Genomic DNA, 13,250 nt, shown 5'->3' with positions numbered 1-13,250 from the left:
GTTTTTTTAAAAGATTTTTCCAAATTTTCCTCAACTCTTGAATATCCCTGAATGTTTTTATTTATTTATTTATTTATTTTAAGAAGGGACAATACTACATTAACTAACATGAGCACCAAAGTCTATCATGTAAACGTGCCAGATTTAGCCATACAGGCTCATTTTGAACACTGGCATGTTGATGGCATTAAAAAAAAAGAAACAGAGATAAAACACAAAACCTGAGCACAGACAAGAAAAGTAAGACAACCACTACTCCAAACCATGACAGCTGACACCTGGCCGGTTGATTGCATATGAAAACATAACGCATATGATGACAATTAATCACGTAGCATACAAGCACAGAGAAAGCATCACATCAGCACCCGAGCACATTGAAACACATCAGCATTTGAACACAGGCAAAACAGAACAAGTGCAGACAACAGCACGTGGACACAGGACATTAGTAAAGACAAAGACATAATCACATTGTCCCAGGTTATGACAGCACATTTGATTGTCTAATGTTCTAATATTGCGCCTACACCTCTCTCATTTTTGTCCACATAACTCGGAGACGCCAGAATAATAAAAATAATCAATAAAATGTTTGAATACATTCACACATTGAAAAAAAAGGTGAGCATTCTACTAATTTAGCTCTCTTAAATAAAAGGACACCAAAGAAAAAAAAATTATGATTATATAAAAAAAAAAAAACCAGAATAAAAATCAAAATCTCTTAGAGCTGTTGTTCATGTTGACATATAATTAGTGTATATTTGCAGAGACATCAAAGATGCACGATGTAGTTTTTGGGGAACATGTTTTAATCAGAAGAGAAAAGATCCTCACTGACTGAAATTTTATGCCTAAACAAACTCTCTTTGTTTTCGTGACTGATTAAACTGAATAAACAAACTGACCTTCAAGGACAACACAGTTTCGTACTGTTTGTCTTTGTTTATATGTGGTGGACCCTGCCACCTTTCTAGCCTTGAACAGCGCTCTGGGGGACCTTGTTTTTCTCTGAGGACAGCCTGTTTTAGTCACTTACTAAATATTTCTGAGTTTATATTATTACCTTGGTAATATTGGAGTCGGTATTTATTCTCCAAAACTACATGGTGGCTCTTTAACTTATCAGAAAAATATCAGAAAAAGGTCTCAATTTCTCTGTTAGGGGTCCATAAACAAACTATTCTTGGAGATTGTGCAGACCAGCATTCTTTTGTTTTGCGACCGTGACATTTATCAACGATGTTACGATGAGAGGGACTACTGGATAAACACCAGCCACATTCAGCTACACTTATCCCGCTGAAGGATTTATCATGAGAATTAAGTTACAGAGCAGGCTGTTTGTTTTCGTGTCTGGTGGCCAAGAAATAAACAGAGCCAGAACCCTGAAAATAGCACATCATCACTTCATCTTTATGATGACTCGCGATGGAGTTTGACATCTGCCATCAAAGAAAAGCTTAAATGTGAGCTGGGCTCGTCAAGGGGAAGTGTGATGTACGTTTTATTTGCTCCTTTTTGTGGGGTGTAAAAACGCGAGATATACCTGGCTGTGCTGGTACATTCTGACCTAAATATTTATCTAGGGTTGGATAACTCACACTGTTTTATTTGAATTCTAAAAGTGATTCATGCGAAGACAGGAGCAACATAGAATAATCTCACCGTACCTGACATGTAGGGCTACTATTTTTACATTGAAAAGGTAAAATGTCAAGTGGTACTTCTGATCCGGCCAGTTGGATTTTATCCTTAAAACCTTTTAGAGTCACTTTGACAGCCCCGTTAAGTCCTGAAGACATCCACTGCCTGCCAAGAGACGGCACAGGGGAGCCCTAAAACAGAGCCAGACAGTCTTTTTCTATCAGCTGTAAGATGCTTATGCATGCAAATATTGCAAAGTCGACTTTATTAAGGTCATAATTTCTGTCGTGGCCTTAAAGCCAAGGGTAGTTATGGGCAATCTAATACCTCCAGGGTAGACTGCAGAGCAGCCAGTTTAAAGAGAGACTCTGGGATTAATGATGACTAATGATAGGTTTATGACTCCAACATTGTGACTGTGCAGAACAAGGAGAATGTCAGAAAAAGATATACAGATGTTCATCATATCTATCATCCAAAAATGAAAATAATACCACTGTCCCCTGAAAAAAAAAACACAAGATAAATGAAAAAGAGCAGATTTAAAAACCAGTAATATATTGCAGTCGTCCATCATTTGAACCACACATCATACAGTGTTTAAACTAAACAAAATACATGACAAGTTTGGATTTCCCTTTCCCAGCCTACACATGTGGAAACAGATCTTGGGCTTCAGAAAAGATCATTGTTCATCTCGTCCCCCTCAGATGTAGAAGTGAAAGGTAATGGCGTCGTAATTCATACATGAGACATGTTAATCTGCTCCTGAAACACCGATATTCTCACTGTAATGGACTGAAGCACTCAGCAAGATCTTTCATCTCGTCTGCTGCTCTCCATGAATGTCTTTCAGATTATAATGTTTCTGCAAGGGACACATTGTTAAATAGCTTCATGTCAAAACCTTTTATGAACTTCAGTAGTGAATACACAAAGCTATCGTATGGGTTACAGATGGTTTTGGGGGGGAAATAGATAATAAACAGAGAAGACGATACAAGTTATTACAACCATATTCACATTAGGAATTAACTGTCCGTAATATTTGTGCATAAAAATAGTGCCGGGCCAAAATAAAATCACTCTCAACCAAGTATTCCATGTTGTTTGAAATGTTTTTTGTGTTGCGGTAACCTGGCTTGATTGCCATTGTTCTTTCTTCTGACGCATATTTTCATACCCTGTTAAAAGTACTTTAAGTCTTGGCAGTCCTCGCAAGATGTGTCAGATGTAAACGGTTTAGTAAAACCGGGTTTTTAACATATTTAGTGCATGAGGGATACTGTGCTGTAACGTGTCACAAACTCCCCGTCCAAAAGCTCTTTACCACACTCAGTTCCCTCCTAATGCATGACAAAACCACAGCTGAGACTCGCTCCAAAGTCAATTATCTTCCCAGTCATCTGTGCAGAAATCCTCATGACCCGGGGCTATTATGTCCAGAGTACACACAAACTGTAGCTCAGTAACAACAGTCATCAGATGCTTGAAGATTAGAAAACTGGAAGAGACTTTTCGAATGAGGTACTGGTAATGACAACTTAAAGTATTGCAAAAATAAGATAAGAAATGATGTGTAAGGAAAAGAAAAAAACAAGGAGAAAACTGACTGGCAGGAAACTAAAACATGATGGAAGTACTGTATGTACCTGCAGATGTATTGAGAATATAAAAGCCCAGCCTTTCATTATCAATTCATCCTCTTGGAAGATGAAATGTGTCACACATTTGAAATGAAATCCTTTGTTTTTCAACTGATGTCCAAGTCAAAATGGGAGAAAATGTTATCGATTTGGTCTCACGGCATCCAATTCTGTATGACAGACGCTACAACAACCTCAACATCGAGTCGAGGACAATACATCGCTTAGCCATAATCCAGCTGGTGGGATAGAATGAAGATGGTAATGTAGCTAATATTCAATTGATTATATAACATGTTGGTCATGGAGAGGGCCTTTACTTATTTGCCCTTATTCATGAAACATAAATGACCAAATCTGAACGTGAAGTGAACTTATTAACGTTTCGGCAAAAGGGGCGAACAGGGGTGAAAATGAAACGCAGCTGATAAGTGTGTATAGTTGCCATGTGGAAATATTGCATGCAGATTTTCACGTCAAACTGGTGGGAAGTGACTTTAAACTGTACAACCCTGGAGATTTTGGGTGAATTCACCCAAAATGCAGGCTTCATCCTGTGTGCTGCTTGCCCCTCTGCTCTGTGTTTGTATGTGTGTAGCTCACCCCGCCCTCAGTCAAAGACACATAGACCTGAAGCTCTTTAAAAAGAGAGACAATCATGTAAACTGGCCACTATGTTTTTATGGGGTCCTGACCTCAAACCCTACCGTGTGGCTCGTACCACAGCTCGAAAGACGACGGTCACAAATGTCCCATACACAGCAAAATAACTAAATGCGAGCAGAGAGCAGGGACTCTGTAGATACATCGCTTCTGAAATGTCACATGTGATTATTAAGAGAGGGATTACACACATTGTTTTTTGTGACAAATAGTATACATTTAAAGTCATAACTGACTAATTTAATTAAGCCAGTAGATGAGTTTTGTCACTGAAGGGGCTATTCAGAGCCTGAGAAAACAGTTACAGGATTCAGACAAAGCAGTTTGACAAAAGAAGAAAAATTGTGTTTAGAGCTGTAATCTGTCTCTCTGTCTAGGTCTCCAGGCGAGTATGACCACTTTATTGGCCTGTCAAAAGCACTAAAATGATCACAGGGTTCAGAATTTTCGGTGTTTGACCAACAGCAGAATGCAAGAAACTTTGATCATGGGATTTTAAAATAAGGGGGGTAATTACTGCTATGTAGCCCCATTGTAACGTTATAAGTAAACAAAGAAAGATATCCTGAACTGTTTTCATCTTGTTGTTTATTGCAGCACCAGTCTTTTCGTCTGCTCCGTCTTGGTGGAGTGCAGACACAATAATCCACCCCAGGAGAACGCAAACCATTTCTGCCAAGGTGTTGATAGATCGATGGTTCCACGTTGTAACCCTAGCTCTATGAACACAGCTGGAGGCTGCTAACAGGACTTCAACAGGGATGGTTGGCTTAACTCAATATTTGTGTGTTCACTTACAATACATGTATTATGCAAGTGTTGTGACTCCGGCTGTCTTAAGTCTTTGTTATTTTATATAACATGTATACTACAACCCCAAATGTCTTCTTCAGGTAATGTTAAGGGTGTGAACACACCTTTGTATATGGCTGAGATGTGAAACAACATCATTTCATCAACATCATCTTTTCAGTGGATATTCGATGGGACAGAATGCCAACATTATCAACACTGACACAGATGGGAAGAAAGTACAAATATAAGTATAAAGAGCGATAAAGTCCTCAGCTTTCCACAGGAGGTCGGGGTTTGTTTACTGCCTGAAACTAATAGTCCCTGTTATTCAAGGAAGTTCTTATTTTTAACCCAAACCGAGGTCTTTTAGTAAACCTAACCGAGTAGTTTTGTAGGCTAAACCTGACCTGATGGAAACAGTCACCTGAAATGCTTGTCGGCGATCTTTATAAGTCTAACCCCTTGATTCCACCGGGCATGTCTCTTACACCTAGCATGTGCAATGCTGTTTAGTTCCATCCACCGCGTTTCTTCAAATCCCGTAGGGAGCGTTTAAGAAGCAGATCGTCCTATTTGCCTGATATTGTTGATTTTTTTTCATCATATTTCCGAATTTGTTGTGCTGTAGATTCCAAGTCTGCACACTCCTTTGACTCCCTTACTGGATCATTCTGCTCCGCACAGTTTGCCGCAACCCAGCGCGTATTCAGCGAAGAGCAGAGTAGCGATCCGCTTCTGGGGTGTTGCATATCTATTATAGCTAACTTGAGCACAGAATGCGAGAATGTACTTTTCTGCCTAGAGAGAGGTTAAATGTGACAGTCACATGGTGGACTTGTGGGTCTATTACATATGTGTTACTTGGTTGGCAAACGGACAGCAATTCAGTCATTACTGGGAATGGTCAGACAATACACATGTAAATACCACATCAAAGTGACATTAAAGGTATTAAAAGTTCCTACTTTTGGTACAAATGCTTGACCTCACCACAGCACATCTGTGTTCACACATCTGCGGATTCACACCCTTAATTATATAAAGGTAAAAATGTCATCATAGATGTAGAGTTACCAAGCACCCACCTGATATCTGCCCGTTTTTGAGAATGCAGAAATAGCCAGGGAAGAGAGGTCTCTACTTTGAGAAAGCATTAACTCACTTGGTATTTACACACAGCACATATGAAACAAGTACCTTGGGTGGAGAGGGAGAAGTATTCTTCAAAGAAGGGAAAAGTCTTCTGTGACTAGCATTTCCAGACTGGTGCGAGTGGTTGTGGAGCAGTGGTTGGTGTGGGGGCGTAAATGTTTTTTAATTGGGATTGGCTCGGTGGGGTGACTGCATCATTTGTCTGGAGACAAAAATGTTTACTTAGTGTATCTTTCAACTGATGACTGACTCCAAGTTGAATTTAAGATATGTGTAAATATTGTATTTGTAAAATTTGGTATTTTGTGTATGGTTAGGGCTTTGGTTTCAGAAATAATTCTCCAGTTGAGCCTCAGTCTTTACTGTAACTGTGCTACTTCTGAAAACCCCATCAAAGCCGTGTTTACTAAAGAAGCCAACTCTTCCACTCTACGACCGGCAATAGATTCACTGCCATCTGAAAAGTCATAAACATCATGTGCGCAGCAATTTATCACACCAATTTATTCAACATCAACGTTATGACCGAGGCCACTTAAATAAAAGCTATCCTGTCAAGCGAATCAAAGATGTATGTGGAGCTCAAATGTTATGGGAAGCATTTTCTTTGAAACCCTTCCCACTATTTGAAAATAAAGATAGATCACATTTGAAACAACGTGCCCAGACAGTTAGCTGCTGCCAACATGTGTTTGCCATATTGGTGCTCAAATGAACAACCGGAATATCACCTTATTTTTATGTAAGAAAGAAAGGATGTGCAATGCCAATCGCTGTTTGCCCTTTAAACGATAGCCTACATACTGTACATACCAAAATCAATCTTGAAATTATCAAACTGCAAATAGATTACATTTTTAATCTTACCTCAGTGAGTAAATGTCATATTAATAGACTATGATTTTGACCTATGAGTCAGTCTCCACAGCTCAATATGCAGTATTTATCAATAGTCAATTTTACCATGGAAAACACCACAGATGTTCTTTTATTCAGGAAAAAATAAGTCTAGAAAGTAAAAACCCTCTTATTTCGGAGCAGAAATCGTGTTCATTTATTTTAAATTCCCCTGTGGAATGCCTTCTTGGATGACACATAAACATTTCGTGTTATTCTCAGACAATCTGAAACAGGTGAGCTGCATGCTCTAAGATTTCAACCTAGAGAGAAGTTCCAGAGTAAACAAATTCAATTTACTCACTACAAAGGATTCTGAATACTCATCTGCAATTTGATCGTGCTCCGTATGATTTGAATTACGGTAAAGATAAGTTTTACTTTCGGCCAACGTTGAAACCAGGTGAAAGACGGTCTCATGTCATGAAGATTTGAGGCATAACATCATCAAGCCAGAGAGTTTAAGAGGCAAATAGCTAGACGGCAACAGATGTTTGGAGGATCCCGATGTGAAACGTAGACGTTCAGAACCGCTCAGAGTGTCCTTGTTTATATACCGTAGCTGGAAACTCATACGCCTGAAGTCATGAAAGATTTTTACGATATCCGGCCCTTCTGCAGTAACTGAACAATGTATTTGCGTTGTGCAACTGCGGACCCGTGCACCGAGCATTCACAGATCCATGAAATTCTTTCTTTTTTAAACAACACGAAGCGATGAGTCCTCTCAGACCACAGTTTGTGTGGGTGCACTGTAAACAGACCTATGTGGCCACTTAAAGAGTAACTTAATACCAGGTGGAAAAAGCAGTCTTTCACTGCCCCTCACTGAAAGTTTCACGTTCGTTTCACCCCTGACGACGCAACTGATGGATGTGATTGGGTGTGGTCAGGAGCGTATTGTTCTGGTCATGTAAACAGTGATGTCACGGTGTGCTGGACGAAGTCTAACCACTGGAGGTGAGCAAAAACAAGATATTTGGGCTGTGTTAAGTTACTTTAAGGTGTGTTCGTTTACACACACAAATACAAGTGTCCCCTTAAAAAGGAGCTGTGGGATATGTGTCATTAAAACACACTTGGCATCATCACCAGAAAACCACACGTAAAGCCAAATCACTCAGGACTGAAATATTAACGGCAACTTTGAATGTACAGGTGAAATCAAAAAGAGCAAAAAAACCACAGAGAATCATCACCCAGCTTTTTGTTTCATCGTGTCTTTCAGCTCATAGTTTTGGCTTCACAACCCAAAAGTTAATCGTTTTGGTGAACGGCAAAGATAATGTCTCATAGCAGCAGTATCACCAATCCCAATGTTTTTCTTGAAATGACCCGCCCTACACAGCCTCTGATTGGTCTACCGGCTGATTCCAAGACATCATGGGTTTCCCAGTTGACAGCTAACAGTTGTGCTAATGCCAGCCCCCCCCCCCCCCAAAAAAAAAAAAGAAATCAAAGTTTATTCAATCACATGCATTCATCATTATGGATTTATTTTACACAGCCTCAAAAAGAGACACTGCAGTTCAAGGTTGGATTAGAAAGCTGTAGAGAGAAAGAGAGACATGAGCCCTCACTTGCACATCGGTATCCTTCTAGGCAAAAAGAAAAGTAATGCTGTCACATGCAGCTTTCCAGAGACATTCAGTATGTCGCATGAATCATATTTTGATGTCATTTACGACATTTTGTCGAGGAGGAGCTCGTCAGTTATAATGCTCCGTGTCTGCTGCAAGTATAAATTGGCAACCGTTTGCGAACACATTTACCAGTTTAAGAGTCGTACACTTTATTAGGCGATAATATGTCAATGTTGCGTTTACAGCTTGTTTTGCAGCTACCAAGCAGTCAAAAATAAATACACAAGTTTGCAATAACAGCGGCCACACACATGCATGCACTCACACACACACACAGCCTCACTTTCAACCTCGTAGAAAGCAACTGGTTGGCCCAGCTTTTGTGGACCGATAAACTAATGCACCAACAGAGATACAGAGCTGATTTGTAATGTCATAGCTTGTTGTCACGGAGGTGAAGACTGGAAAAATACACACATGGGAGAAGTTATCCTTTCATACTTGTGATTAACATTGTGAAATGGTCTATTTCAACCCAAACCATGTTTTCCTGAGACTAATCAGGAATTTTTCGTCTAAACTTACGTGTCCTATACTCGACTTGCTCACCAGAGGCAGTGATATACCAACACAGCAATACCAGATACACCCGTAAGATCATACACACTTTTGGCCAGTTGGCATGAACACACATGCGCACGCACACACACACACACACACACACACACACACACACACACACACACACACACACACACCTCCACGCACACTCAGTGGCAAATTTCAGTCTAGTCTGGGCGTAAAATGTGGCAGCCAAAGGGTGGGAAAATATCCTTACACCCAACGGCCAACCAACTGACAGAGCGAGCTATAGAGCTGTTGGTCGTAGGTAATAAATAAGTAAAGCAGCTTTAGGGAAGGAACCCAAGGAACCCAAAAGAATGTCGTATTTGTCTTCACACATACCTTTTACTCAAAGCAGTCCTACTTGGATTTATAACAGCAAGTACGGAGTGGAGTAGCATGAGCTAGCACTTTTATTTGACTGACACATCCAAAGCAAAGGCAAAGGTATTTTAAGGTGAGCGCGGTCATTGAGGTCAGTGCCATAAACCTGCAGTTGTGCTCTGGCAGGTGCACAAGGAGATGATCTATATTAGCCAGTGGAACATAAAACAATGGCTCTCAGGGATTTTATGCAAAATTGATGAAGGCACAGCTAATCGCCAGTTAACATTTACTCCATTGATCATAAAAATAAACATGTGAACGGACAAGTTGGCTGCTGGCTGTTGCCGAGATTCCAGACGGTCTCATATCACTAAATCTTCTTTTAATTTTCATACCCTCAAGCTCAAGAAACCAGCTTGAGACAAACCTCCGAGGCACTTTTTAATGAATATGTTTATTTTATTTTATCCTTTCCCAATACTCCTCTGACTCTACTGAAAAGGAAATGTACGATATCACGTTTGCTTGTATCAATATGTGGCCTACACGTGACGGTGGACTGCTTCAAATCAAATTTTACAATCCAGTCCGCCTTAAACTTAAAACAAATATGTACGATGAAATTTGAGCCGGTAATAACCATACTGGATGTGGTTTCAATATCAGGTCAGTGGCAACAATTGCTCGTGCAGTCTTCTTCCATTTTTAGATGTTTTTATTTCTTTTCAACAGCGGATCAAAGTGGGAATGCTAACATCTGTTGGGTCTGTCGTAAGAAATGACTGATTTGATCCAATAATATTTAGATAGATGTTGGTCCAGTTTGTTTCAAAGACAGAACGAGAAAATGGTTTACCCTTATCTGTGCTGTTGGAAATGTGCTTATGCTCAATATGACAATAAATAAAAGACATTCAAGGGGGAAAATGGTAATGGCTGGTAATTGATTGTAGATAATGATGATTTAGAGCAGTTTATAAATTACCCATGTTTTACATTCTTTATATCATGTTCTCAGTTCTCAAACGTATTAGTTCTCCACCTCAGAGACATTTAGGTGCACCGTGTAGTTTTCTGAAAAGTATGTAAATTAAAACTGATATATATATATATATATATATCAAAGAAATATTTACATAACTGAATTAACAAGCTGTTCTCTGAGGAAAATAAGGTCCAACAAACACTGTTTGAAGCTGGAAAGGTGGCAGGGTCCGCCACATACAAACAAAGTAAAACAGTATGAAATTGTGTTGTCCTTTAAGGTCACTTTGTTTATCCATTAATGCAAACAAGGAGTTTGTTTATTTAGTTTGTTTAGGCATAAAATGTAAGTTTATGGCTCAAACCTAATGACTTCTGTAGCGAAATTGAGTTTTTTCATTGAAAATAGTAAGACACAGCAACATAAATAAAGATAAAAATTGGAACGACTAAAATCAAGCATAAAGCCAATTGTTTTGTGAACACACACGATAATTCCAACAAAATCATACATTAGATTAAACAAATATATGCAGATCTAGTGCATGTTACTTTGTCTTAAATCGTGATAAGCATAATAACAATGTAATTTGTATCAATAACCACTTTCATAACTCACTGAACAAGAACTGGTTTTCATAGAAAATGTGATAAATAATGTCTTTGCCAGACAAACTGCTGGCTCCAATGAGAATTGTTGGATGGAGGTCATGCCAAACAACATTGTTTCTTGATGTACCAGAAGTGGTGTGTCATGGCAAACAGGTTGCCTGTTCAATATTCCCCAGTATTTTTCCCAGGAAAGAAAAAGAAAGAAATTAATCGGTTGATTGCACTCAATGATGGATGGACTCCAGTGGATATGAACCCTCCAGCTGAGAGGGATTTGTAATGACATAAATTAATTTACAGTTCAAATCCAGATGCTGTGCAAGAAGACAACAACATGATTGTTTCATTTAAATGTTTGCATGAAAATAATCATTATATCTAGTAAGTGGTGCACTAAAAAACTGAAACAATTTAAGAGCCGCTAGGAGAAAACAAGGCTACATATTTCAATTCTTGCAAGACCTCAACTTAATTTTCACACCACATTTTCTGCTTCTGCTCTGCTGTGCTCCCACTTCCCTTCTCCCTGCATGGTGCATGGACTACACAGCTCCAGCCATGCTTCTTCTCTCTGACCGATATTGTTTATGTTTCACTCGACCGTATTTCGCCTCCCACAGATGTTCTGGAACTGTCCAGGGTGTTAATCACAAGTAACGTCCTCTGTGGTGTAAAAGAGCCTGGCGTTATTTCAGCCTTCCCCAAACGTCTCTATAAGGCCGGTGTGTTTTTCTCATCCAGAGGCTAATGAGTTCATTAACACTTGAAGCTGAAAGGGGCCCCTTAAAAGTGTCTAAACCTGCCAGACAAAAGACAGAGCAAAGTGTGTAAGTACTGGCATCACTCACCACTGTATAACACAGTATTTCCCTGCAATATTTTAGATGTAAAAAAACTAAGACTTGCCAGTGCAAATGACTGGGATTTCTATTCACACTTGCCATTTCAGTCTCTTGGTAATGTAAGGTGATTAGCTGAGTTTTTTTTCTCTTATAACCATTTCAGAAATAAGGTCTGCTCATTTTGATTTTGCTTACCAAATAAAATTAATTTCAAATTCTAGTCAGGATCCACATATTTTTTAAAAATGCCAACTGTGTGCTTCTTTAAAGAAGCAATTTGTAAGATATGGCCAGAAATTTTGTTTAAAACATAACTAACATTATCAGCAGAGTGTAAAGAAACAACAGTGTTGACATTATGTCACAAGATGTCAACGTCTAGTATAAGCCCCCAGGAAGAGCGCCAGGCTTTGGTCAAAACGTCTTATTACATCATCAAGTGACGCACTCGGGCCCCAAAAGACTTCTTCCATAAACTAACATCGTGAAAGAAGCGGATAATCGTTTTTGAGAGTCACAACCCACACAAAATTACTTGTTTTACCATCATAACTTAAGCCATTCTTTCCAGTGAAAATTGTGGAGGATTAGAAGGGCCGCAAAATGAAATCATTTTATCTCTAATCAAGGTAGCCGGGCGCTTAACCGGAAGTTAGCCAGCTCAGTCGGCGGATGTCTAGGGTGCCACACAGAACACAGAACATCTGGCTAATCTTACAACTGGGATGTCGAGCAATTTTGGCTTCATGCACCACTGAGCAGGTTTCATAGGAACGATTGTAAAGATTTTAATGTTACGTGGTAACTTGGTCTAGTAAAGTTAGCATTACTAACAAGCTCCTTCTTGTCTTATAATACCTCTTTTCCACTTTAAATTGAAGTTCCTCTTTTTTTTTTTTACATACTAAGACAAGCTGAATTGCCTTGTTAACTCACGATAAAACACAGTTCATTCATTCTTACCACAATCTAAATAAAACTCACCAACAAATTGGTGTCATTTTCCCCAGTCACCTCTGTTATGGTCGAAATACACTACCAGTCAAAAGTTTGGACACACCTTCTCCTTTTATGTTTTTTCTTTATTTTCATGACTATTTATATTGTAGATTCTCATTGATGGCATCAAAACTATGCAGGATGCTGCGGTAGCCATGCTGGTTCAGTGTGCCTTCAATTTTGAATAAATCCCCAACAGTGTCACCAGCAAAGCAGCACCACACCATCACAACTCCTCCTCCATGCTTCACGGTGGGAACCATGCATGTAGAGACCATCTGTTCACCTTTTCTGCGTTGCACAAAGACACGGCAGGTGGAACCAAAGATCTCAAATTTGGACTCATCAGACCAAAGCACAGATTTCCACTGGTCTACTGTCCATTCCTTGTGTTTCTTGGCCCAAACAAATCTCTTCTGCTTGTTGCCTTTACTTAGTAGTGTTTTTTTAGCCACTATTTGACCATAAAGGCTTGA

The 13,250-nt window shown here is 39.3% G+C and overlaps 1 long non-coding RNA gene across 3 annotated transcripts in view; it reads left to right on the top strand.

Moving 5' to 3' along the window:
* The window catches only part of LOC115568159 (uncharacterized), a 67,356-nt gene that overhangs the window by 32,726 nt on the left and 21,380 nt on the right, over positions 1-13,250 (top strand). Inside the window, exon 3 of one of the 3 annotated variants that reach the window (XR_003981343.1) lies at positions 4,557-4,704. The exons of the other annotated variants lie outside the window; for them this stretch is intronic. This is a non-coding gene — a long non-coding RNA (uncharacterized LOC115568159). Of the gene's footprint in view, positions 1-4,556; positions 4,705-13,250 lie in introns of those variants that run through there. 3 annotated transcript variants of the gene reach the window in all.

This window comes from Sparus aurata, chromosome 17, assembly GCF_900880675.1.
Source record: "Sparus aurata chromosome 17, fSpaAur1.1, whole genome shotgun sequence".
NCBI lineage: Eukaryota > Metazoa > Chordata > Actinopteri > Spariformes > Sparidae > Sparus > Sparus aurata.
This window is presented reverse-complemented; position numbering and strand designations above follow the sequence as displayed.